Source organism: Talpa occidentalis, unplaced genomic scaffold, assembly GCF_014898055.3.
Source record: "Talpa occidentalis isolate TD23 unplaced genomic scaffold, MPIMG_talOcc4v2.1 talOcc4.10, whole genome shotgun sequence".
Taxonomy (NCBI): domain Eukaryota; kingdom Metazoa; phylum Chordata; class Mammalia; order Eulipotyphla; family Talpidae; genus Talpa; species Talpa occidentalis.
Window position 1 is genome coordinate 47,132,277 of NW_023600993.1, and position 24,460 is coordinate 47,156,736.

At 40.5% G+C, this 24,460-nt stretch overlaps 2 long non-coding RNA genes across 3 annotated transcripts in view; one reads left to right on the forward strand and one right to left on the reverse strand.

The window, feature by feature from the left end:
- LOC119230810 (uncharacterized) overlaps positions 1 to 9,887 on the forward strand; it is a 239,663-nt gene extending 229,776 nt beyond the window's left edge. The window contains exons 8-9 of one of the 2 annotated variants that reach the window (XR_005121807.2): positions 8,102 to 8,193; positions 8,855 to 9,887. This is a non-coding gene — a long non-coding RNA (uncharacterized LOC119230810). Of the gene's footprint in view, positions 1 to 861; positions 1,534 to 8,101; positions 8,194 to 8,854 lie in introns of those variants that run through there. The other variant, XR_008551892.1, reaches the window with a different exon arrangement.
- LOC129145809 (uncharacterized) overlaps positions 1 to 16,861 on the reverse strand; it is a 78,014-nt gene extending 61,153 nt beyond the window's left edge. The window contains exons 1-2 of the long non-coding RNA XR_008551898.1: positions 16,413 to 16,861; positions 15,900 to 16,001 (exon numbers count right to left, since the gene is read on the reverse strand). This is a non-coding gene — a long non-coding RNA (uncharacterized LOC129145809). The remainder of the gene's footprint in view (positions 1 to 15,899; positions 16,002 to 16,412) is intronic.
- Positions 16,862 to 24,460: the final 7,599 nt, after the last annotated feature.

Genomic DNA, 24,460 nt, shown 5'->3' on the forward strand with positions numbered 1-24,460 from the left:
ATCCTACAAAGTTCCAAATTACGTAATAGTAATGGGCACATTCTTACAAAAAACGAGAGATCTGTTTTCCCTTTTATGGCTGAAACTGAAAAGCATGAGATGTAGCCCCATTAGGAAATACGAAGTGTGGTTATATGAGCTGGTTTATTTCAGGTGAATTAGGCTGTGATGATTATGAAAATGGGTTGATTTTATAATAAGCAAAAACTTATTTCTAAAGGTATTGAGAGATGAGATGGGGACAGGCATTAAAATATTCAGGTGTTGTCCTCTGTTGTGAATAGTACATTAATAATACATAATGGGACATAGAGTCAAAGAAAGAGATTCTATTCCTTCCTGTAATGTAAGTTCCCAGAGTGCTTACCTGTTTCATTCACTGTTGTATTCTAGCTCCTAGAATAGTGCCTGGCCTTTGATAAGTATCTGTGCAATTAATTACCCTGTTGGGAGGCCTTGGGAAGGAATCAATCTATCTCTAAGATTGATTCCTCACCTGTGAAGTAAGGGGGTGAGGTTAGAGGTTTTCTAAACTCATTCTAGTTTTAAAATTTTTATGATTCTACCAGAAACTGAAAATGAAAAACAATCATTACATTTTCATCTCCATCAACCATGTCACTTCTTCACTGAAGCCTATGTAGCTAGGTATATAGAAAATTACTCCTGATGATATAGAAGATGCCTTCAGTAATCCAAAGATATATTTTATATATTTTAAAGTGTTATTTGTAAAGTGTTATCCAGTTATCCCACTTCTGGGAATTTATTCAGAGAATAAATAAAAAAGCACTAATTCAAAAAGAAAGATATAAATAGATAAACAGATCAATGCATTGATATATCTATATATCTCCTCAGTTTCACTGCAGAAATGGAAACAACCTAAGAGCCCATCAATAGATAATGGATGAAGAAGATATGGTATGCATACACAATGGGAAATAACTCGGTCATATAAAAAAAGGTGAAATCCTGCCATTTACAACATGGAAAACAAGTCAGATGAAAAAAGAAACACTTGGCGTGAAGACCTCTCCTGCCGCACCCGCTGCTCCCCTCAGCAGTGTATTTCGTCAGTCTGCCTGTTCTGTTCCCCGCTATGGCTCTGATGAATTCTCTCACCCTTCTGCACTTCTGACTGTACCCAGTGCTTTTATAAATAAATAAATCTTCAAAGAAAAAAGAAACACTATGATTTATTCATATGTAGTATGTTAAAACTAAGCAAATAAATGACCTAAAAAAATAAATAAATGTTTAGATGATAAGGTCAAATCAGTGGTTACCAGGGGCCTCCCTGGTGGCACAGGGGATTGGGCACCGCACTATGAAGCAGTCTGTAGCACGAGTTCAATCCTGCCAGGGAGAAACCCACATGGCGAGGCAGACCTCTCCTGTCTCACCCACTGGTCCCCTCAGCAGTGTATTTCAGTCAATCTGCCTTTTTTGTTCCCCACTTTGTCTCTGGTGAATCCTCTCACCCCCCCACATCTCTGGCCTGTACCCCAGCTCTTGTATGCATAAATAAATCTTTTAAAAAAATCAAATATATTTGTTTGGCTTCTGGACATGATGGATTAACTACTATTGAAGAAACTACCCACCAAAAGCAATTATAAAACTATAAAATACATGAAATCACCAGTTTTCAGACAGTGGAAAACATGCAACACAGGACTAATCCCTGAAAGAAAGGAAACAAATGAAGACATTCAAATGGACAGCAGCCACATGAAAAATCTTCACAATCACTTATTATTAGAGAAATGCAAATCAATATTACAATGACATACCATCTCACACCTATAAGAATGGCTCATACTGAAGAGACAAGAAACAACAAGTGCTGATGAGGATGTGGAGAAAAGGGAACCCTCCTACACTGCTGGTGGGAATGCAAACTGGCCAGCCCTATGGAAAGCAAGTATGGAGGTGTCCTAAAATATTAAACATGGATCTGCCATTCACCCCAGTGATTCCACTCCTAGGCATCTATTCAAAAATTCAAAGACACTAATTCAAAAAGAAACTTACACACCCATGTTTACTGCAGCACTATTAAAATAGCTAAACAATGGAAACAACCTAAGTGTCACAGCACAGAGGAATGGATCAAGAAGATGTGGTATATATACATAATGGCATACCACTCAGTGACCTAAAAAGGTAAACTCATGCCATTTGCAGCAGCTTGGATGGAACTTGAAAGGATAATGCTAAATGTAATAAGTCAGAAGGAGAAAGATACCAGATGGTGTCAGTAGTACATGGAATGTAAAGTAACTAAATTAATAAGAAAAAGCCAAGGTGAAAAATTAACCCTCGATAGCTGACTACAGAACTGAAGGACAAAGGGTAAGAACAAAGAGAAAAGGAAGCATAATGGTCTATGGTGGTGGGTGAGATGGTGGTGGGTGCACTATGGTGGTAAGACCTAATGGCAGCCCAGTATTATCTCAGTTAAAAAGTAATTGATTTATTTTAAAGAAAATAAGTTTTATAAAAATAAAAGTAATCAAGAAAAAAGGAAATGCATGAGGGGAAGCCATAATAATTCATACAATCCAGAAATATAATCCAGACTGTTGACCAGGCAAGGCAGACCCAAGTAGGGGTACCTCACTGGATAGAGAAGACAGAAATCAAAGAGTGAAGATACTGAAGTGACTTGAATCTGTCCAGAGTACAGAAGTGGACACAGCACTTAAAGACGATATATAGAAAAAGAGCTATAAAAGATGTACAAATTTGCCTTTGAGTCTTTGGATAAGTATTAAGGTTTATATGGAAAGACTACAGGGCAAAAAACAACTACTATGGAAAGACCTATCAGTGAAGAACTTTACACTGAACAATTACTGTATCTCTCTTTGGATTGAGATATATTCAAATTCCAACTAGAGTGGAGAAACATCATTGAATACATGATTCAGTAGAGCTGCCAGAATGTCTATGTAAATAATTATCCCTAGATTAAAAACTATGTTACCTTTCCCAAAAAATCCTACAAACAAGTGTCAAAAGATTAATCCATACAAAAATTAAATATCTGCAAAACAAATAGCAACGCTCTTTAAAGGAACACAATAAAATCCAGACATCAACAATATAATGTGGATAATTCCTAGCATCCAGTGAAATATTAGAGATGCCAAAAAATTTAAAAATCTTTTATCCATAACCAGGAGAAATTAAAGGTGATGTGGATGATGAAATTAGAAAGCAAAAACTTTTAAAGTAGCACAAGTAGTTTTAGCGTTCTTTTTCAAAAATTAATGCAATGAGTGAAATGAAAATAGTAAAAGAAAAAAAGTGAAACTTCTAACAGAAAAATAAAATACATAAAGAATGTATAAAACTGTTCTTATGGCCGTTTGAGGCTGCTGAAGAAGCATGGACAGAACAGAGAAAGGAGAATCTTTTCAAAATTTGGTGCTATCATAATGTTGAAAAATCAGCTTTGAATGCTACTTCTTACTACATCAAAAATAAAGTAAAATTAGATCACAGAACTGAATATATAAATTAAAAATAAAAAGAAACCATAAGACACAAAATGCTAACCACTAAAAAAAAACAGATTAATAAATTGGACATCGTCAAAACTTAAAACTTTTGCTATTAAAAGTATACCATTAAAATATGTCAAGTGAAAGAATGAAACATTCACTATGCATGTTTAACATAAATTTGCATCCAGGATATTAAAAGAACTCTTTTAACTTATTACTTTGAAAATAACCTAAATTTCTAAGCGAGGAAAAGACTTGAACATATGCTTGCCCCCACAAAAATATCAGTGACCAGTCAACACTAAAAAGATATACCTCATAGAAGTCACCAGATAAATGCATTTTTAAATCATAATATACCACTAAATACACACTAAAACAACTAAATTGAAAAATAGACTAACATCACTTCCATGAATGTAAATCTGGAATGTAAATCTGGAAGTGCCACACAATCAGTGATGGGCGTATAAAATAGTATAAACATCTTAAAACATTTTTTGGTAGTTTCTTATAATGTTAAGTATATACTTACCTTATAATCCCTCAATTCATCTCTTAGGTATTAATCCAAAAAAAAAATATGTCTACACAGATGGCTTATGTATTTGCATGTGAATGTTTGTTGATACACACAATATGAATGAATCTCAAAAACATCCTGCTGAACAAAAGCAGTCAAATACAAAAGAGTACATACCTCATGATTCCATTTGTAATAAAATCTAAAACAAATTTGGTCTTTATGTTGATATATTGATAGAAATATAATGTCAACTGGGTTTGGGTTGCAAGATTACCTGGGTAGGGACAGGAAAGAGCATTTTTAGTGTACTGGAAATTTTCTGTATCTTGATTTGGGTGATGATTACATGCATGTATCATTTACATTTTAAGTGAATACATTCGTTTTATATAAATTACACTTCAATAAAAGTGGATAATTTATGTGTATATTTCCATACTCACAGGGTGAAGTTATTTTAGGTTTCCATGTATACACTTTTGTTATATGCCTTTTTCATGTTACATTCATTTCATGTTATTCAGTCTCTCCTACTTGTCATAAGGCCTTGTCCCCACCATATTGTACTACCAACACTGACCAACATAGTAAGGTAGCTATTGTCATGTCTACAAATACCTTCAGTTTTACAAAATCTGTTAAAGAAAACTTCACATATTGTTCCCAAATAGGTGGTATACTCATGACAGTTTTGCGGTATACTCAATGAAATCCACAGGTCTACAATCTTCTCATATTAATGCCATAATGCTTAAGCTGGTTATTCCTTATGAATCTTTTCAACAGCTCTGTTTGATGTTATCCCAAGTCTATGCTCTGAAGTTTGGAGTTGAATTCAACTCTAGACTTGTTTTTCATGATCTGAAAATCTCTTTGAACTAATGATAATACAGACTGTGGATTTTGTTGTTAAAAGCATCAGATTTTTGATGTCAGCTCATGATGCAGGAACTGAAAGTGTATCTAATGAGTAATAGTACACAGGAAAAATTCAGTATAACAGCCTTTGTAGAGTGATAAATGTCAACAATGTTAAGTAGTCAGAAAATAAAAGTACTTCATCAGCAGCAATACGAGAATCTTAACCTATGTAATTTATAGCATTACTGTTTACGAAGTTAGTAACCTTTTGTAAAAAGACATGGAATCATTAGCTACCTAAGAGTTTGCAGCTGCAGGTGTAAGGGGTCCTTGCAGAATATTTAGACCAAATGAAAAAAAAATATGTTAATTATAAATAAGTGACCAAAGTGAAGCATTAGAATAATGGTTTCTTAAATTTCCTAAAACGTATGGAACAATATTTGCTAAATATATTGCAGACATAGACCATTATGTATTGATGGATTCATGAAAAAAGACATTTGCTATTTTAATGGTGGTCCTGAGAGTACAGAAGATAGGTTCTTAAAATTCAACACATGGACTTCTATTTATCAATGCACCATCTATTTCTCGGTTTAGATTTTATTGTGTTGTTGTTGAGCTGCTTATCATAAAGCCTACTCAATTGGACCATGGCATATCGATGTACAGAGTTAATCAACAAACTAGGTAAGTGATAAGGCCTCAGGGAAGAAGCATATTAGAGCTCAACTTCAGCACAATTGGGTTGTTAACACCCTTGGGAACTTATAGCTGTTAAACAAAGCAAGGAGGTCACACTGCTCAGTGAATTCAATGGGATCTAATGGGAAATTCAGAGGAAGTGTATTCTCAAGACGCATTGGACTAATAATTGAGAGTACTTTTCCTACTCCAAAGCACATCATCTCATCACAACTTTTCATTTAATACTGATCAGTTTGCTTAATAGATTAGTAAGGGAAAGGATGTATCCCAGGCTGAGGATGCTTCTTATCTTTAAATTTTGCTATTAAAACTCCTTTCACAGCCTCCTACAAATCTACAATATCTCTGCTGTCACAATTTAAGTGTGTCTTTTAACTGCAGGAAATTTTGGTGCATTTAGGATGTTCGCTTTTAACAGTAGTAAACCATTTCCACAAATAAGCAGAAGGCTCACCAAAAATAGAAGACACCATCAAACTCAGAAATGATCAGGTAATTTGGGATAGTTTCAATGCTTAGGGGAAGAGAATGAGATACATTTACATCCTCAAACAATTCTTATTCCTATTTTAAAATGTTTAATTAAAAACTGATAGTAAGTAAACCTTGGATTTTTACAACTTTTTGCTCTTTGTTCCCTAACCTACCCTTACAATGATATCAACCTAAAGTCAGAGTGTAAATAGGATCCTGTGGATTTTAAAAACTAGTGACCATTTTATTTTCGACTCAAGGTGCAAAGACTATGGGACCTGCCTCTAAGAATAACTGAATGACCACCCTAGAAAGCTTTCTCGCTTCTCATTATCTTATTCAGAAACCACAAATAAAACCCTGCATTTAAACAAAATGAAATTAAAAATTATTTTTATAAATGACCTTTCTGAGTTGGGAAGATTTGACTGAGCCTTTGCATACTCTGTCACACACACTAACTCTTTCTATGACCAACTCTTATTACCTCCTGACATTTGTCCCAGTAGTAATAGCAACCACAAGTATAGGTTTTTTCTCTGCTCATGTCACTGTTTTAAGTTCATTACATGTAACTCACTGAATTCACTAAATAATAGCGTGCATTCATTTTTGCTATTGAAAAAAACTGAAGCACAATGAATAATTAACCTAACCATGATCACAGAGCATAGGGAGAGGTGAAATAAGGGTTTGAGCTTTGCACAAAACAACATCCTTAAATGCTAAAGACCACAGGAGGAGATTCACCAAGCACCACCATGCTTTCCCTGCACCAATCATAGCAGCCAGATTCAAACTACAGAAACCTAATTAAATGATGGTCAGGTAGGATCAACTTTTTTATTTCTAATGGTAGAACTGAAGACAACTCTCTTACAGTTCGTCTGCATGAATTTATGTTAAGGAAGGAACAAATTTCAAAAGCTGGGCAGAGTATCTTTTGAAATAAAAATGTAAATTTTCAAAATAACTTTCTAGTAGTATCTCTTAATTGCTGAAAAGTATACTCCATCAAAAAGCAACTTTAAGAAAATCACAGATAGCGGGCCTCCCCGGTGGCGCAGCGGTTGAGCACTGGGTTGCGAAGCTGCCCGCGGCCTCTGCGGCGCCGGGTTCGATCCCCGGCTGCTCCCCGGCCACTGAAGGAGGGTCCCGCATGGCGCGCAGACCTCTCCTGCCGCCCGCGGCTCCCCTCAGCAGTGTACTTCGGTCCTTCTGCCTGCTCCGCTCCCCACTCTGGCTCTGGTGAATTCTCTCACCCTCCCGCTCTTCTGACTGTACCCAGTGCATGTATAAACAAAACAAACAAACAAATAAATAAAATAAAACATGCCTCTATTAAAAAAAAAAAAAAAAAAAGAAAATCACAGATAGCTTAATCGTGGCTCACTAAATGGTGAGCTGTTTAAGGACCATCAGTCTGTCTTTTTGGAGAATGTTTGCTCAGCAGACACTGAGCTCGGCACTGCGCATGTGCATGGTATGTAAGGTTAGAAAGCGCGTCCTTTTTACACATTTGGAACTGAAGCTCGAAATGTTTTAAAGGTCACATACCTACAAGGCTGTAATGTCAGGATTCATGCTTTGGTCTGTCTACTCTTTAAACCTATGCTTTGAATCCCATCACAGAAGCCCTCAGTTCAAATAAGAATAGTTATTGTCCAGGATGAGTTCAATTTCATTTATATTGATAGACATTATGACTTGAGAAAATTACTGGTGACTACTTCACCCTATTTCAACTTCTCTTTCAAGCTTACAGATGAGTGAAAATTTTAATGTTTGCAAATAATTGCAATCGAGTGATAGCAGATTAACTATTTTCTAAATAAACAAGGTGTAGGTGGGGGTTGGAAAATAACCCAACCTTACATCTTGAGATGGGAGATGCTTAAAGACATGTGTGTAAAGCACCCAGGGGGAAATACTCTTTTTTTTTTTTTTTACTAGTTCAGCTCAGTTTCTATTGCCTAATCATTTTCTTATCACCAAATATTATATATTTACACAGGTGCTTCCCTGATTTACTTGTTTAGAAGCAGCCATTGGGAGCAAAACTTTGTGACTCAGCTTTGGTGATGCAGTCCAGCTGGGGACTGACAGGTAAATAATTACCACTAATCAAGTCCTAAATTAATTCAGGTCTTCAAAGTCAGATGTGGAGGAAGGCGGGGAGTTGGGGTTATAAATGAACTGTTAGTAATATTGGGAACTAAGAAGTAGGCAGTCTAGTCTCAGATGAAAACAACAAAGAGTTGACATCAACCTCACCGCGACATGGATTATAGCACCGAGACCTCTGACTGGGGGTCTGTTAGTCCCCATCCTGGCAAAATTAGTTTGACTATCTTAGCTTCTCTAAAAGGAAGCCAGCAGAAAAGCTATGTGCTTTTTAGTCATCAAGAGTATAATTTCGTTATGCAGAATTAAAATGTCTTGACATAATGAGAGAAAAAATTTTCTCTCTGGTTTTGGTATCAGTAAATATTGTTTAAAATAAGAAGCAAGTATGAATGTTTGCTCGTTCAGAACAAACCATGTGCTCTAAGTACTTACTAAGTTTGCCTACTTAGGTGGGAGACTATCCATGGTGTAGGGCCTGGTAGATTTCAATAGAGATTTCCATGGAGTTATTATGAAAGATACCTCCCCCAAAGCCTGAGCCCCTCCATGATGTATTCATGAGCTTTGGGGACATTTATTTAAAAGGCAGCCTGTACTGGCTGGAGAAAGACTTTCAGCCTTTTTTTTTTTTTCTTTGCAGGTCATTTTTCAGCTTACTGGTAATGAACAAAACAGGTCTGATAATTTTCAATAATATACTCAGGAAACGTGTGGTGCAGGACTGCAGCTTTCAAGCAGTTGACACAGAAATCTAGTTCAATCAGTGTCGAGAGCCATGCCTGAAGACACTGCCTGTGTTTGGGGACCAGCCAGGAGAGCTGCATCAGCCACAACAAGGCCATATTTTGACTGGTTTTCATCAATTTGACTTGAGTGGGTTTTTTACTCCCTTTCTTTTTCTGCCTCTCGTAAAAGTATTTGGCTTCGAAGCAGAAAAAGAATTCTTTCGTTGTAACTCAAAAGTCCTCTCTTATTGTCTCACATAAAATGTGGGCTGGAGGAGTTACCTTATGGTTTGGCTCCCGGTTAAAAGTAAGCAAGAGTCGAACAGCAGGGAAAAATATTAAATGACCACTTGTGTTTCTCTTCTTTATTCTTAGTCTGAAACTGTAGTGCTTATACCCTTTTGCCCCGAGTAAAATTTCCCCCATAGCATGAATTTGGGGGTCTGAGAGAAGCACATGATTTCCTTTGTCCGTGGGAGTGCCCCAAATAGCACACCCCCAAAGAAAAATGCCAACATCTTAAGGGAATGGTTCTGACTGAGGTCCTCCAACATCTAATACTATGTGCTGACTCAGGAAAATGGGGCAACATGCTGAAAACATTTGCAGGCCTGGAAAATAACTGGTTTAATAACTCAAGATGCTTTTAAGTTACCAAAAAATACATAAAAACAAATAAACCTCCTTTTCCAAAAGTAATGTTGTAAGGCAATCTACTCCTGAAGTGAAATAACAGAGCTTGCAATCAAATGCAAATTCAGCTTGTGAAACTCCTTGACAAGTGACAAAGAACCTCAGGACCCCACAACCCAAATAGATGAATACAAATGTCTATTTCATGACTTCAAAATATTTAGATAAAAGGTGAAAAATTTAGTCAATACCGCAGATGTATCTTCATCTAATGGTCATACAATAGTATTGCTTCCAAAACGATTTTCCATGTATTCTACACTCCTGGTGATCTTAGAATTGTTTATTTTTGCTACACAGCAGACACCAGGATATACACCAAAATTATTTCATCTCAGAGTTATTAATAGTTTGGGCTGGATGATTTTCTGCTGTAGGCCCTGTCCTGTTCATCACAGAGGTTTCAGAGCATCCTCAAATCACTGCACACTAGATGCCAGAGCCCTCTCCCCATTATAAGAACCAAAACTGCCTCTCTACAGTTTGATGTACTCTAGGAGAGAAAACTTGCCATCATTTAAAAACGTAATTTACTTGCTTATGCTCATTCAATTCCAAATGCAGCCTATAAGGTAGTTATTGTTATTATACTGTTTCTTCCTCTTTTATAAACAATGAGAATGTAGCTTAGACTGCATCAAGTGCATTTCATAGTTTAATAACTGGCAAAGAAAAATCTTCAGCCAGATACATAGTTTATACTCCTATCTGTAGGGTAAATGAAGATTGCGGAGGCTTTTGCGCCATTGGCCTCTGTGGCTATCCCCTGCCACTTTCCACGCAGGAGGCACTTGGGAATGTGCCTGATGGTGTACCCTGATGGCTCAGGGTACACATGCCTGATGATGGATGCCTGGAGTATGGTATGGGCATGCCTAAATGGGCACACCTGAGCCTGGAGGCAGAGCCTGTAAGGGTGGCGTCACAGAGGATACTGTGTGGCAGAGGGAGGTGTGGTGGAGAGCCCAAAGAGTAAAAATTCGCCAGGGACTAGGAGGCCTGCCAGCCCCCTGGCCCCCCAGGCCTCTTGCCTGCCCTGCGCCTGTTGCCGCACTACAAATGGTGTAGGAAGATCATTAAAAGCCTGAAAAACCCACTGAGGGCTCCAGGACTCCTCCTTTACCTGATTCAATAGAGAAGCTGCCCGGTGCCTTGCTGGCACTACATTATCTTAATACTGAACATCCAGAATTTGAGTTGAACAAAACTAGCTGTCCTTTCTGTGGTGTAAGATTTCTAAAAATACGGAAATAAAGTCCAAGTTGTCCCTTCTGGAGGGAGGCCCACAATTTTGGGGAAATGACTAACTTCATTTAACTTCTTACTCTTCATCTGAAAAAGAAGGACCATCATATCTTGCAGGGTGGTAGAAAGACGACTATTGATAGATGCAAAGCCCAGGACATAGAACTTGGTATATAATAAGTACTCAATATATGGCAGTCACAATTGGGCTTGATTTAACGGCTATGAGACATACAAAGGCATTTTCTAATTTTCATTAAGGAGTGTGTGGGGAGGGGGACTTGATAATATTGAGCTTCTACTATATGCCAAGCACCAGATCAAGTGTTTTACATGAATTACTCAATTTCCTATATGACATTCACTGCCTATTGGTTATGGAAGGCACTTCTTTATTATGTACTTGTAGGGGCAGGACAGGACCACAGTGCAGGTTTTCTGATCCCATGCAGACTGGGTAAAGGAGCAGTCAGAGTCCTCAGTGGTTTTTTGCAGGCCTTTTATTGGGGTTCACCAGGCATATGGCAGGCAGGGGTGCTGGCTGGGGGGCTGGGAGGCTGGCAGGCTTCCCAGCCCCCAACAAGTCTTCACTCTATCTGGGCTCTCCGGCGTTCATTCTGCTGCCTCTAGGCTTCTCTTTCAGCTTTCTACTGCTGCCGCTGGCGTCCCCGTGACGCTGCCCTTAAAAACCCAGTCTTAGCCCACGTGGATCCTATCTACCTATGCCCACACCCTCCTCCAGGTGCCCGCCATCAGGCATGCATTCAGGACCTCAAGGATCCATCATCTATCCTGATGGTGGGAGGGCAAAAAAGCCTGACATTTTTTACCTTACCCTACAGTATTTCTCCATTATCTGTCTCCTTTGCTTACAGCAGAGTAAGGAGTGTGTCTATTCACTGTACCTCGTATCTCAATGTCTGCTGATTTAGTAAATCAATGAATCAGTAGAACAAGAAAGGTCCCTTAGAAACACTGGATGCTCTTCTATCAAGCAATCCTGACTGATTTTTTTTCCCCAAGTAGTCTTTTTTTTTAACTAAACTTTATTTTCTTACATTGTTGTTCATTTTTGTACAGTATTTGATTTCTCCACTTAGGTGTAGTCCCCATAAATCTCCCACCACGACATCGCCCATGAACCATCACCATAGTCCCTTTTGCTCTTCCCTCCCCTATTTTGACCCTCTCCCCTACTGTGTGTCTCAGATCTATAATTTGCCCACAGGTTTTGTCTTTTTTTTTTGGATCTTTGTTCAGTTTCCTATATTCCTCCTATAAGTAAAACCATCCAATATTTTTCTTTGTCTTTCTGACTTAGTTCACTCAGTATAATCCCTTCTAGCTCCATCCATGTTGTTGTATGTTTATATTTTTTGATTGCTGAATAACATTCCATAGTGTATATATACCCCATCTTCTTGATCCATTCCTCTGTTTTGGGGCATTTTGCACTCCTGATTTTTATATGGCAACATTTGTAAGATTCATTCATTTCTCACTATTCCTACAGCCACTAGCCTGCTGTTAGTCCTCACTGAATCTGAACTACCAGTCACATTTTAACTTACATGTGATTTTTAGCTGCTTCTTTCTCACACTCATGCTCTTACTGCTGCCTCCTCACCTGCCCCATCAACAAACCATTATCATTGACCAGGTCTAGGCTGATATTAGCCACTCACAACCAAAGTCCATCATCTCATGACAATCCCAGCTGGCCCTAATCAGCCTCATCTACAACCACTTAATAATGTCATTGTCTATTCCAACCAGACCATTCCCTACTTGAACACAGAATGTAAAATGTGAACTTGAAAATCATCCAGCCATTTATTGAGCATACAGTTTATTTCCTGGTTATCTTCTTACTACCAGGCACACGTTGCAATGAGCACTGAAACACTAAACACGGCTCCTGACTTTTGGAGCTTAAAATATGGTTAGGGAGATCACTGAGACAATTCCAATATAACATCAATAGATTTGTAAATGGTCGTATGGGATTCCAGGAAGGCACCTGGAAAGGCACTCTTGCCCACACTTGACAGGGCAGAGGAAGGCGGGAGGAGTAGAACCTGACAGCTAACACCTGAAAGCTAGAGAGAGCTTTGCTAGGAAAAACAGTATAGATAGAATAGTGTGAGCTAACGCTCAAAAGTAAGGAAGGTGACTCATTTTGTGAACTGAAAATAGTCGAGAATATCAGGAGAGTAGAGTTACAGAAGGTAGAGAAGGCAGGAAGGATGAGATGGAGAGATGAGTGGCTCGAATCTCTAAGCCATTAGAACCCTGCTCTCAAGGGGGAATCACAAACATTTTAAACATAATAATTGAATTGTTAATATTTGGGATTCTAAGTAGATTCTAAAAGAGTGACACTGCCCAGAACACTTAAATTGCCATCCCTTCTTTATAAAATGTAGCCTCATAAAGCAAAACCATTTCCTGGCCAAAAAAAAAAAAAAAAAAAACATCAACTGTAGTGCAAAAAGATGCCTTTTTGTTCCAGAACAGGGGTTTGGAAAAAACTATGTCCAGAACTTGCCAGAGCTCTGTCAACAACTTTGTTGTTTCTCTGTGCCTCAGTTTCCTTTTCTGTCAAATGATGGGAATTAATAACTCTCTAATCTCTCAGGCCTCTCCCAGATCCTTCCACCTCTAAATGCTGGCATCTTGAGGATGGCCATTTTAGTTTTAAGCTAACGGGCTTAAGCTAAGAAGTTTCTAAGAACCATCTACGGAGCTCATTGAGATTGTAGACAATACATAGCATCCTCTGAGATACAGGTGTTTTAGGCATCAGGTGGGATGGTATCCTTCGTGCATCTCGGGTACAGGTCCTCATACCACACTTTTGTGAAACCATGATAGAAGGATGAGTCCTTTCATTTAAATATAAAAGAGGTCTGTAAAGGTCCATTCTCTCAGGAACTGGCCCTTGTGTTGTTAATCAATTGGAAACCCAAGTCTCCAATTACCTTTAAACTATAAAATCCAAATGAGAATAGATCATGTTGTAGAATTGAAATGGAAAGAATATCACCTTTCACTGATGTCACGTTGTGTGTCCTGTCCTGTGCTGGGTACTTGATATCCATTAATTCCTCTAATAGTCACAATCAGCTGGATGCAACTGCCAAGTTCAAACATGAGGGGTATAAGTATGAAAGAGGCCTCTGGCACTTGCCAGCCAAGGGTAGGCACATTGGCCGTCTTTTCTAGTTTTCCATCATTTGGTCCTCAATATTTCAACCATCCCTTGAACATATCTGCCCCTTGCTTTGGTGTTACTTCCTACAGGGTAAGTGAAATGTTCAGGCTTTTGTACCACTGGCCTCTGTGGTTATCACCTGCAGCCTTGATTGTGCTAATGCAGGAGGCGCTTGGGAGCATGGGCTCGAAGCATGCATGCCTGATGGAGGACACCTGGAGTATGGTGCGGACATGCATGAGTGTGCACAGCTGAGCCTGGAAACTGAGGCTGTAAGGGTGGCGTCACACAGAAGAGCTGCAGCGGAGAATGGCTATGAGAGTCCTCGTAACTACAGAGAGTCAGGACCATGGGACAACACCAGAGAGAGCCCAAAAAGAAAACTGTACAAAAGATTTGCCAGGAGTTAGGGGGCTTGCCAGCTTCCTGGTACCCCAGCCTCCCTGCCTTGCCAGCCTGCGAGTTGCCAGCCCCACAACAACTGGTATAGAAAGATCATTAAAACCTGAAAAGCCACTGAGGGCTCCCAGACTCCCCTTTACCTGTTTGCTGGAATCAATTGAGTATCTGCCTTGTGCCTTGCTGGCACTACACTTCCCCAACATCTTTCAGTTCCACCAAAGCAACCATCTCAATCATTATATTAACATATGATTGCAAATACGTCATTCATTGAGGATAGATATGCTCAAAGGAATCAATTTTCCATCTCCTCTTTGCCTTCCATATATGCCATGAAACAGGTAAGATCAAAAATAAAATGCATCAGAGAATACATTTATGGAAAGCTTTGTTGGGAATAATCCATCAACCTTTAGATAACCAGTCAAGCTCTAAAAACTGGGGTGATTGCCTGCATAAAAGACCATTACTAATATGAAATTAGAACAAATCTAACACCAGGTACTTTCAAATTATGGCATAAATGGAACCTAAAGAGAATTTTATTTCAAAGGCTAAACGTGGATTCAGAATTAACCAAGGAACCATGTGTTCTGGCCTTAGGAACTGTTCCTTGTTATCACCATCAAGATCTTCCTGACATCAAGAAGATGATGCAGGTAACTGAATAGGCAGAGTATACAAAGCTTTAAAGCAACATTTATCTTGATTTTTATTTTTAAGTTCACTATATACCCTCCTACTACTATGATTAATCTCCAGTGAGAACTTACTCATCGATGTCTCACACCAGGAACAATGCTTTGGGAAAGGAAACAAGCAGCCTCCAAGGTTAAAAGACCAATGTGAATTCCATAAAGATCTTTGGTATCACCAGAGCATACTGTCCTGATACATTTTGTTCTGCAGTGCTCATGTTGGTCAAGAATTTCATTTCAGTTTAACTTATCGCAAGTGCCCCCCTCACTGTGGCTTTTACAGAACCCCACCCCCACCCCAGCTAAGGTTTTGCAGAATCCCAAATGAGAATAACAGAAGGGATTGCCTCGAACCATGCCAAGCCAAATCCTCAACTTCACAGTTAAGTGCATACACAGCCTTGGGTAGGTCACATGTTATCTTTCAATCTCAATTTCTACATCTACAAACGAAAGAATTGCACATATTTTCTTGTTACCATTGAATGTGGCGATGGCTTGGTTAAAGTATTTGCATACCCTGACACATAGTAGGTAGGCTCTCAGTCAGTCACAACCATTAGCTATCAACTGGCAGATGAAACCTGTCAACCTTCAACTGGCCAACACTGATCAAGCATACCTATGATCAGAACCCAGGTATACCAAAATATAAGACCAACTCTCATAACAATCACACAATAATATTCACTACTATTGAATACTTACTCTGGGCCAGCCACTGTAGGAAGAATTTATCTTAAATTCTTACTTGACTTTTATAACATCTTGTGAAGTCATTTGTATTTCATGATATGCTGCTCCCAGTTTCTGCAGAGAAAAAAAGAGTTCATGAACTCAAGTATATTTTGACATTTTGGATTAAATAAAGTTAAACAGGTTTTTTCCTTCACACATCTCAGGGACTTTAATCTGAAAATATGCATTATCGAATCTAAGGTAAAGGAACAGAGTCTAAAGGATTCTCCAAATGTATTTTACCAATTCCTTTTCGGCTGTCTGCATATTAAAGCACATCTGAAACAGGGCTATAGGGGGGCTCTGTAGCCTCCAAAGGATAGTGCTGGTGGAGGATAGATCACTGTGGGCTCTTCGCCCACAAACCACAAGACAGCCACAACTGCAAGACCACTCAGGCTCAGGGAGCAATAAGAATGGGGTTTATTTAACAAACAGGGGAAACAAAGACTTCCCAAGGCCACAAGTGGCTGGTCATCTCACCCCAGTTAGTGTCCAGTGTCCAAAAGCCCAAAACAAAGGCCAGTCATCCAAGAGGACGTTCTTCCATCAGTGAGGGCATGGTGCTGCGGCATTTGGCAAGTAGCAGGCCAGGATCCAACTCACTGTGGCCAGAAGTGCTCACAGGTGGGGCCGCTGAGATGACGCCACAGTCTGAAGGTTGGGATGGAAAGCACTGGACGCTGGATCAGAGAGCAATGGAGGCAGCAGCACTGGGAGGTGTTGCCTTCCTGGCAATGTCAGAAGCAGACAAGAGGCAGGCAGCGTCTCTTGGCCTCTGCAAAGCTCTTCAGCTTCCCTACAATGATTTTCAGCTTCTCTTCTTCCTTTAGAAGTCCAGTCTGAGCAAGCAAGTGTCCAGCCTGAGCACATGAGTCTGAGCACAAGTGTCCAAGCAAGTCCAAGTGAGTGCAGAAGTCCAGCAGTGCGGCCCTCTGAGCACATCCCAAGCTGGCTTCTGCCCTCCCTTCTCTCCGCTTTTAGTGCCCCCACCTACCACTCTGATTGGATAGTTTCAATCCCATGACCCATTGGACCATTTACTAATCAGCTCATAGCGTGCACCTGGTAAGCCATTTCTACACTACAAACACCAAATCCATGGGCTTCTCCTCTGCCTGCTGCTGGAGAGAGAGCCACAGTGTTGGAGCCAATTGGCCCCGCAGGGCTCCTGGGGCTGCATGACCTGGGGGCTAGGGGTACTACAGCTGACTACCATCACTGCTGGCCTCTGCCTGCAGCCCAGGCCTAGCTGGGCCACTGGTGGGAGACAGTAAAATGCTCAACACTGGCTGCTGCTTGCATTGCCCGCAAGGAGTGCTCTAGGGCCACATGACATAGCCTTGAGTCGGGGGTGAGGAGGAAGTCCTCCAGTTTGGGGGGCATCCCCTTTTTGCTATTTTGATTACGTACTTGGAACTTGATACCTAGCTAACCATTTTTTCCATTCTATTTTCTCTCTTCAATCCCTGATATGTTTTCTGACTGCTGACTGCATCTACTACCCCAAGGATTCTCTGATGTGCATTAAAATTACTTTGAGAGCTTACTAAAACATAGATCTGGCTCCAGGCCCAGAATGTCCATCCAATAGTTCCAAATTGGCCGAAGAACCTGAATCTCTACCAAGTTCTCCCAATGCTGATACTTCTGGTCCAAGGGTCACACTTTGAGAACCACTGCTCTAGACAACTCAGCCTGCCCTCCAAGGGCTGTTTGTCTAGAGACCATCATAAGAATCTGTAAGGGTCAGGAATGACACTGAGCAGGTTTTCTGATCCAGCAGACCAGGTAAAGGAGGAGTCCTGGAACCCTCAGTGGCTTTTGCAGGTTTTTTATTTAGATTTTCCAGGCATATGGCAGGCAGAGATGCTGGGGGGCCTGGAGTGTGGCAGTCCTCCCAGCCCCCAGCAAATCCTCACTCTATCTGGGCTCTCTGGCATTCTCTGGGGTCTCTTCTCTAGGCTTCCATTCATTCTTGGCTTCTGCTGGCATCCCCATGACACTGCCCTTATAAACTCAGTCTCTCAGCCCAGGTGTACCCACTTCAGGTGCCCGCCATCAGGCATGCATTCAGGACCACAGGGTTCCCTCATCTATCCTAATGGCGGGAGGGCAGAAAAGCCTGATACTTTTTACCTTACCCTACAGAATCCTTGAAAACAGAAATGCCAAATAAGCCTTAATGATTTTCAAAAAATCAGGGTGAGGACCAGGGCATTACCACTTGCCATTGTGGCAAGAAAGTCCATGTGAACTTTTGTGCAGTGTGGTGATTATCAGCTCCCTTTTATTTTTTTTAATAAATTTTATTTTTATATTCCCCATACTATTGCAATCCCCTTATTTTGACCCCAATCCCTCCCCTCCCCGCCCCCCACCCCCAATAGAATGTCTCTGGTTCATAGTTTTTTGTTGATTTTGATTTTCACTTTCTTATAGTTATTCATTTTCCTGGTCCTTTATTTAAGTTTTCTAGATTCCTGCTATGAGTGAGACCATCCGGTATTTTTCTTTTTCTTTCTGGCTTATTTCGCTGAGCATGATCCCTTCCAGCGCCATCCACGTTGCTGCAAATTGCATGTGTTTATCTTTTTTGAATGCTGAGTAATATTCCATGGTGTATATGTACCACTCCTAGGTATTTACCCAAAGGACACAGAAACATCAATTCCAAAGAGCACCTGCACCCCTATGTTTATAGCAGCACTGTTTACAATAGCTAAGCTTTGGAAACAACCCAAATGCCCCAAAATAGATGACTGGATCAAGAAGATGTGGTACATATACACCATGGAATATTACTCAGCTCCCTTTTAAATATGAGAAAACTGACTTTCGGAGAAGTCAAATATCTTGCCTGATGTCACGCATTAATAAGAAGGAGGGGTCTTGATTTGAAAGTAGGTCTTTCCAGCTCCAAAAACCATACTTTTGGCCATGAGACACATGTTCTTTTCAACACTGTCCCAATTCCTAGAGACTGGATAAACTGCCACTCTAAAGCCTGGGTAAATAAAAGCCCAAGTTCTGGGTAAAGAAAGAAAAGTTTCTTTTGGGTAAAGAAAAGCCCAAGAAAAATCTTAGGGTATCGAGACAAGAACCTGAGTCTGAGGGGATGATGGTCACTTTGTGCTGGGTCAAAGGGAAAAAAAAAAGCACGGAAACTGGACCTTTGGATTCCCTGGACCATTGCTCAAATGCTCCACTCTGGGGAACTGCCAAGGCCTATACAAGGAGCTCAGCATACACCACTTACTGCTTCCCATTGTGCCCTGGCTGTTTCCCCCAAATCTCTACGTGGCCCAATCCTACACACCTCGGTCAACTTTCAGCGGTACTAGTGACAGCTCACACCTGGCTGTTCCCACAACAAAGGGAACTGTACCCACTGCTGAGTATATTGCTGAAGTAAATAACTCATTTTGCCCACACTAATAATCCCTCCACAAAACTCAGAGAATATGAAAAAGAACTACCCCATGCTGTCCCCTTGGCATTATGGGAACAGGTGAGACTTTCATTGACTCCAGCAGTCCATATGTTTGAAGGTCAAACAACACCTGGGTATTTCTTTGAAATAAACTAATTGAGCCTGCATGATTTAGAGTCAGCCTTGCTGAAAGGTTCACTGGATCACCAATGGTAAGTCAAGACCTGCTTTTGAAAACGCTGGATCCTCCAACCCCAGCTTTGTCAAATGGCAATGAATATTTGATGCTGTTGGAAGATTAAGACCTGGACCAAACTAAAAGAAAAAAAGGATTGCTTTCAAACTTCTCTGAAAGGAAGCCTTGGCCCCAGGTGTTCAGGGTGGTAAGGAAATCAGAGGCAGCAGAAGGAAACTCAGGCAGAGGGCCTAAAAAGGAATAATTCTCAGCCACTAAGTGTGCATATAAAGCACCTGGGAAACAAGTTAACAATGCAGGCTTCCCAGCTGGCTGTTCTTTTGTTCCGCCTTGTAGCTGGTTTTCATGGAAACTCTGTTTGTAAGAACAACATAAAATTGATACACACAGAGACCATGGAGTGGGAGAAAAACACTGACTTCACCTCTTTGGTTGCAACCCCTGCCATAACAGACACCAATTGGTTGGTTTGGTTTGTGCCAGCAGCTTCTGTGTGAGGCCAAAAGTGGACCTCAGGGTGGAAATTCCCTCCAGCTTAAACTGGGTCTTCCAGTTCCACTCATGTGTAGGACCTGGTGCTTCCCTCTAGCATGACTGACACTGTGGTAAAACATCTCCCCATTGGACTGTTAAATCTTTTTCTTTACTGTAGGGGCAGGAAGACCACAGAGCAGGTTTTCTGATCCAGCAGACCGGGTAAAGGAGGAGTCAGAGTCCTCACTGGCTTTTGCAGTTCTTTTACTTAGATTTACAAGGCACATGGCAGGCAGGGGTGCTGGGGTGCCAGGAGGCTGGCAGGCCTCCCGGCCCCCAGCAAGTCTTCACTCTAGCTGGGCTTTCCGGCCTTCTCTTGTGTTCTCTCTGCTTCTCTGCCCTCCTGCTCCTATTCGTTCTTGGCTTCTACTGGCGTCCCCATGACGCCGCCCTTATAAACTCAGTCTCTCAGCCCAGGTGCACCCACTTCAGGTGCCCCCCATCAGGCATGCATTCAGGACCACAGGGTTCCCTCATCTATCCTAATGGCGGGAGGGCAGAAAAGCCTGATACATTTTCCTTACCCTACACTACTTACTGTCAACTCTGCGGGGGCCACAACCATCTTGATACATTGGGGTGCACTCTGTTTGCTGAGTAAATAAATCAATGACTTGAAAAACCGGTGACAGATGTAATAATAATTTCCTGAAGTAAATATATTGGGAGATGAGAAATTTTTGAAAAACAAGACATTGCACAGGCACTAATTTTCACCTTATAACATTAAAATGTATATTCTTATCAAGAATTAGACTGCTCCCATAGGTGCTCTACCAGATGATCCAGCAATTCCAGACCTCACTCCTTGGTGTTTATCTGAAGAATACAAAGACACTAATTCAAATGGATATATGCACACCATGTTAATTGTAGCAATATTTACAATAGCCAATTTATGGAAATAACCTAAGTGCCCAAGGACAGGTAAGTAGATTAAGACTTTGTGGTATTTATACACAATAGAACCCTACCCTCTGCTGTAAAAAAAACAAACATGAAATCCTGTCAGTTGTGACAACATGGATAGAATTGAAGGGGATTAGCTACATGAAATACCTCAGAAAGGAGAAACGCAAATACTGTATCATACAGACAGAATACAAAGAAACAAAAGAATAGGGAAAACTAAGCCAAAATACGCCCTAAAAATATGACTACAGAATTGAGGATATCAGAGGCAGTGGGGAATACTAAAGGGGTAAGGGGCTCAGTAGTCTATGGTGGAGGATTATGGGTGATTTGGTGGTGGGTGTGGTGTGGTGTGGTAACATATGGCTAAAGAGGTGTGGCCCTACACTGCTGGATCATATACAGCACTGTAAACCACTGTTTCCTCAATTAAAAAAAGTTACATAAATAAATGTATTTCAAATCGGACAAAAGGAATTACAGTCTTTTGTTTTAGTCACACCTAATCATTAGGATTGGGAGAGGTTCTGGTATCTGAAGTAATAACAGTAGCAATGGATTCATAATAACAATGACTATCAGCACTTCTTAGTTCTAAGTTTAGCAAGGGCTCATGTGCCTGACCCTTTACTAGGTTTTGCCCATGAATTACCTCACTTAGTGGTTTCAACAGTCTATGGAGTAGATATCCCAATTTTATAAAATGAGGGGACTGGGAACGGATATGAGAATTCCGGTTTGTTGATGCTCTTAAACAGTATGCAGATACTATAAGGGAAAGTTCATTCACTAGCACATTCATTCATTCATCCAACAAATACGTGACATGGCTCTATTCTGATACCAGCCATTGATGATAATTACAAATCAAAACAGATACTAAATCAATTATTTTGGAGTTTATAATCTAATGATGGAGAGAGATATTAATCAAACAGCCATACACGTAAGATAAAACACATCTGTTTCAATACTATGAACAAGCAATATACAGTAATAGAAGGAATTAGTCCTAGTAAGATTTCTTGAGTTAAGACCTGAAGGAAAAGTGGACAATAGCCACAAGGTAGACACTTTCCAGATAGAGGGAAATAACTGTGCAAAGGCCCTGTCTAGAAAGAAATAGGATGCTATGTGAGGGAATAAAAAAGTTTGAAGAGGCTAACTGGTGAAAATAAGAGGTGTCATATATAGCCAGAAATGTAGGAAGGTTTTAGAGAAGTGGATTCCAAATGTGAGTATATACTTCAGATCATCTGGATAACATGTTAAAACCCAATGTGCTGGACCCCACCAACAGAGTTTCTGATATATTAGATTTGGGTTAGGGCCTAAGACCTCACTTAAAAACACACACTCAGGTAATGCTGTTGCATTCTCAAGCAATACTTTGAGAAACATTGTCCCACTAGACCACACAGTACCTGACAGGCCAGGGGCTGGATTTCTGATTCTAACATAAGAAGAATGAAAAATCATTGAAGGATTCAAAGCATGAGGGTCACATGACCTAATTTATATTTTGAAGGAAAAAAACATAAAGCCACACTAGTAACTGGGTGGAGAAAAGACTGTATACTGAGGGGTCAGTGTGGGTGTAGGTAGACCAGGCCGAAGTTGGGTTGCATTCAATTCAAGAAAGACATAATTATTGCTTAGACTAAGGTAGTGGCAGTTGAGATAGAGAAAACTAGATGGATTCAAGAGATTTTGGAGAGGGGATCAATAGGATTTAGTGATAAATAAGAGGGTTTAGGGAGGGATTAGTTTCTTGGCTTCTCCTTGAGCAGCTAGACAGACAAATGTGCTGTTCACTGAAAGAGACCTGGAAGAAGCCCAGGTCTGGAGAAGAAGATCATGAGTTCAGTCTTGGACTTGCTGAAAGGTACCTTTGAGGCAGTCAAAAGATACCAAGTAGACAGTTGATAGGGGTCTGGATTTAAGTGGCTAGATGAAGACTGGAGATAAAAACAGTGAGTCACCTGAGAACATGTGTGGTGAGACCATGGCTGTGGGTGAGATCACCAGGGAAAAACATTAGAATAAGCAGAGCACAGGGCCTGGGATTTCCAACATTAGCCTGCTGGGTAAAACAAACATGAGCCAACACGGGAGATAGACAAGAAGTAATAGGACAAAAGTTAAGAACTTTCTTTCCTGAAGCTAAGGGAAAGGGCAGCAGTAAAGAATAATGCAAATGTTGCTCAACAGTCAAGATAAGGAATGAAGAAAGTCTAGTGGATGGAGAAAGGTGGAGGAGAACATGATGAGGGCTAAATTGATGGAGAAAGGAGAGATTGCCATTAGGCTATTGTGATGTTAGAGGGAAAGTGTCCTGTATTCCCAGCCTTCATCTGGTATCATTTTCCATCTCTTTGTTCCCCAGGTACAGCCCAAACCCAATTTCCTCCTCCTTCCTGAAGCCACCAATACCGATGACACCATTACTAATGTCAGCATTGGTTTGGACTTCAAGATTTCATTCTTTTCTGGGCCTCCCTGGTGGTGCAGCAGGTTGAGCACCGCGCTTGAAGCTGTCCGTAGCCTCTGCAGTGCGGGTTCAATTCCCGGCCAGCCAGGGAGATACCCCCATGGTGCCACAGATGTCTCCTGCCTCACCCGCTGCTCCCCTCAGCAATGTCTTTGGTCCATCTGCCTGTTCTGCTCCCTGCTCTGTCTCTGGTGAATTCTTTCACCCTCCCATGCCTCTGACCTGTACCCCAGTTCTTGTATAAATAAATAAATATATATATAGGGCCTCCCCAGTGGTGCAGCGGTTGAGTGCTGGTGTGTGAAGCTGCCCGCAGCCTCTGCAGCGCTGGTTCAATCCCCAGCCACCAGCAAGGGTCCCACATGGCGTGAAGACCTCTCCTGCTGCCTGCTGCTCCCCTCAGCAGTGTACTTTGTCAGTCTGCCTGCTCTGTTCCCTGCTCTGGCTCTGGTGAATTCTCTCACCCTCCTGTGCTTCTGACTGTACCCAGTGCTTATATAAATAAATAAATAAAATAAATAAATAAATAAATAAATAAATAAATAAATAAATTTTTTAAAGATTTCATTCTTTTCATTTTTATCACTCATTTACTCTTTATGCCACTCCAACTTGAATTCTAGTCCCGTTACACTTTTATGAAAGACCATATCCTTGTAAAAGCCCACAGAACAGTGGCAAACACTTGCCTACTCTGAACAAGAAAAGCTCCATCTTCTATTTTTCATTGAGAGATCTTAATAATTCAAGGTCCCCGATCCTGTTCTTATTTTTCTTATTAGCCAATTATCTTGCGAGGATGGAAAATTATGTGCAGGTTTGCCGACCAGACCAGTGGAAGGTAAAAGCAGTATACAGTGAAAGATCGCAGAATTCCTTTTCATATATGAGGGGTCTATTGGAATGTCTTTGTGAGAAAAGAAACTTTTTTTTCTGCCCCAGATCATTCCCTGCACAACAGCAGT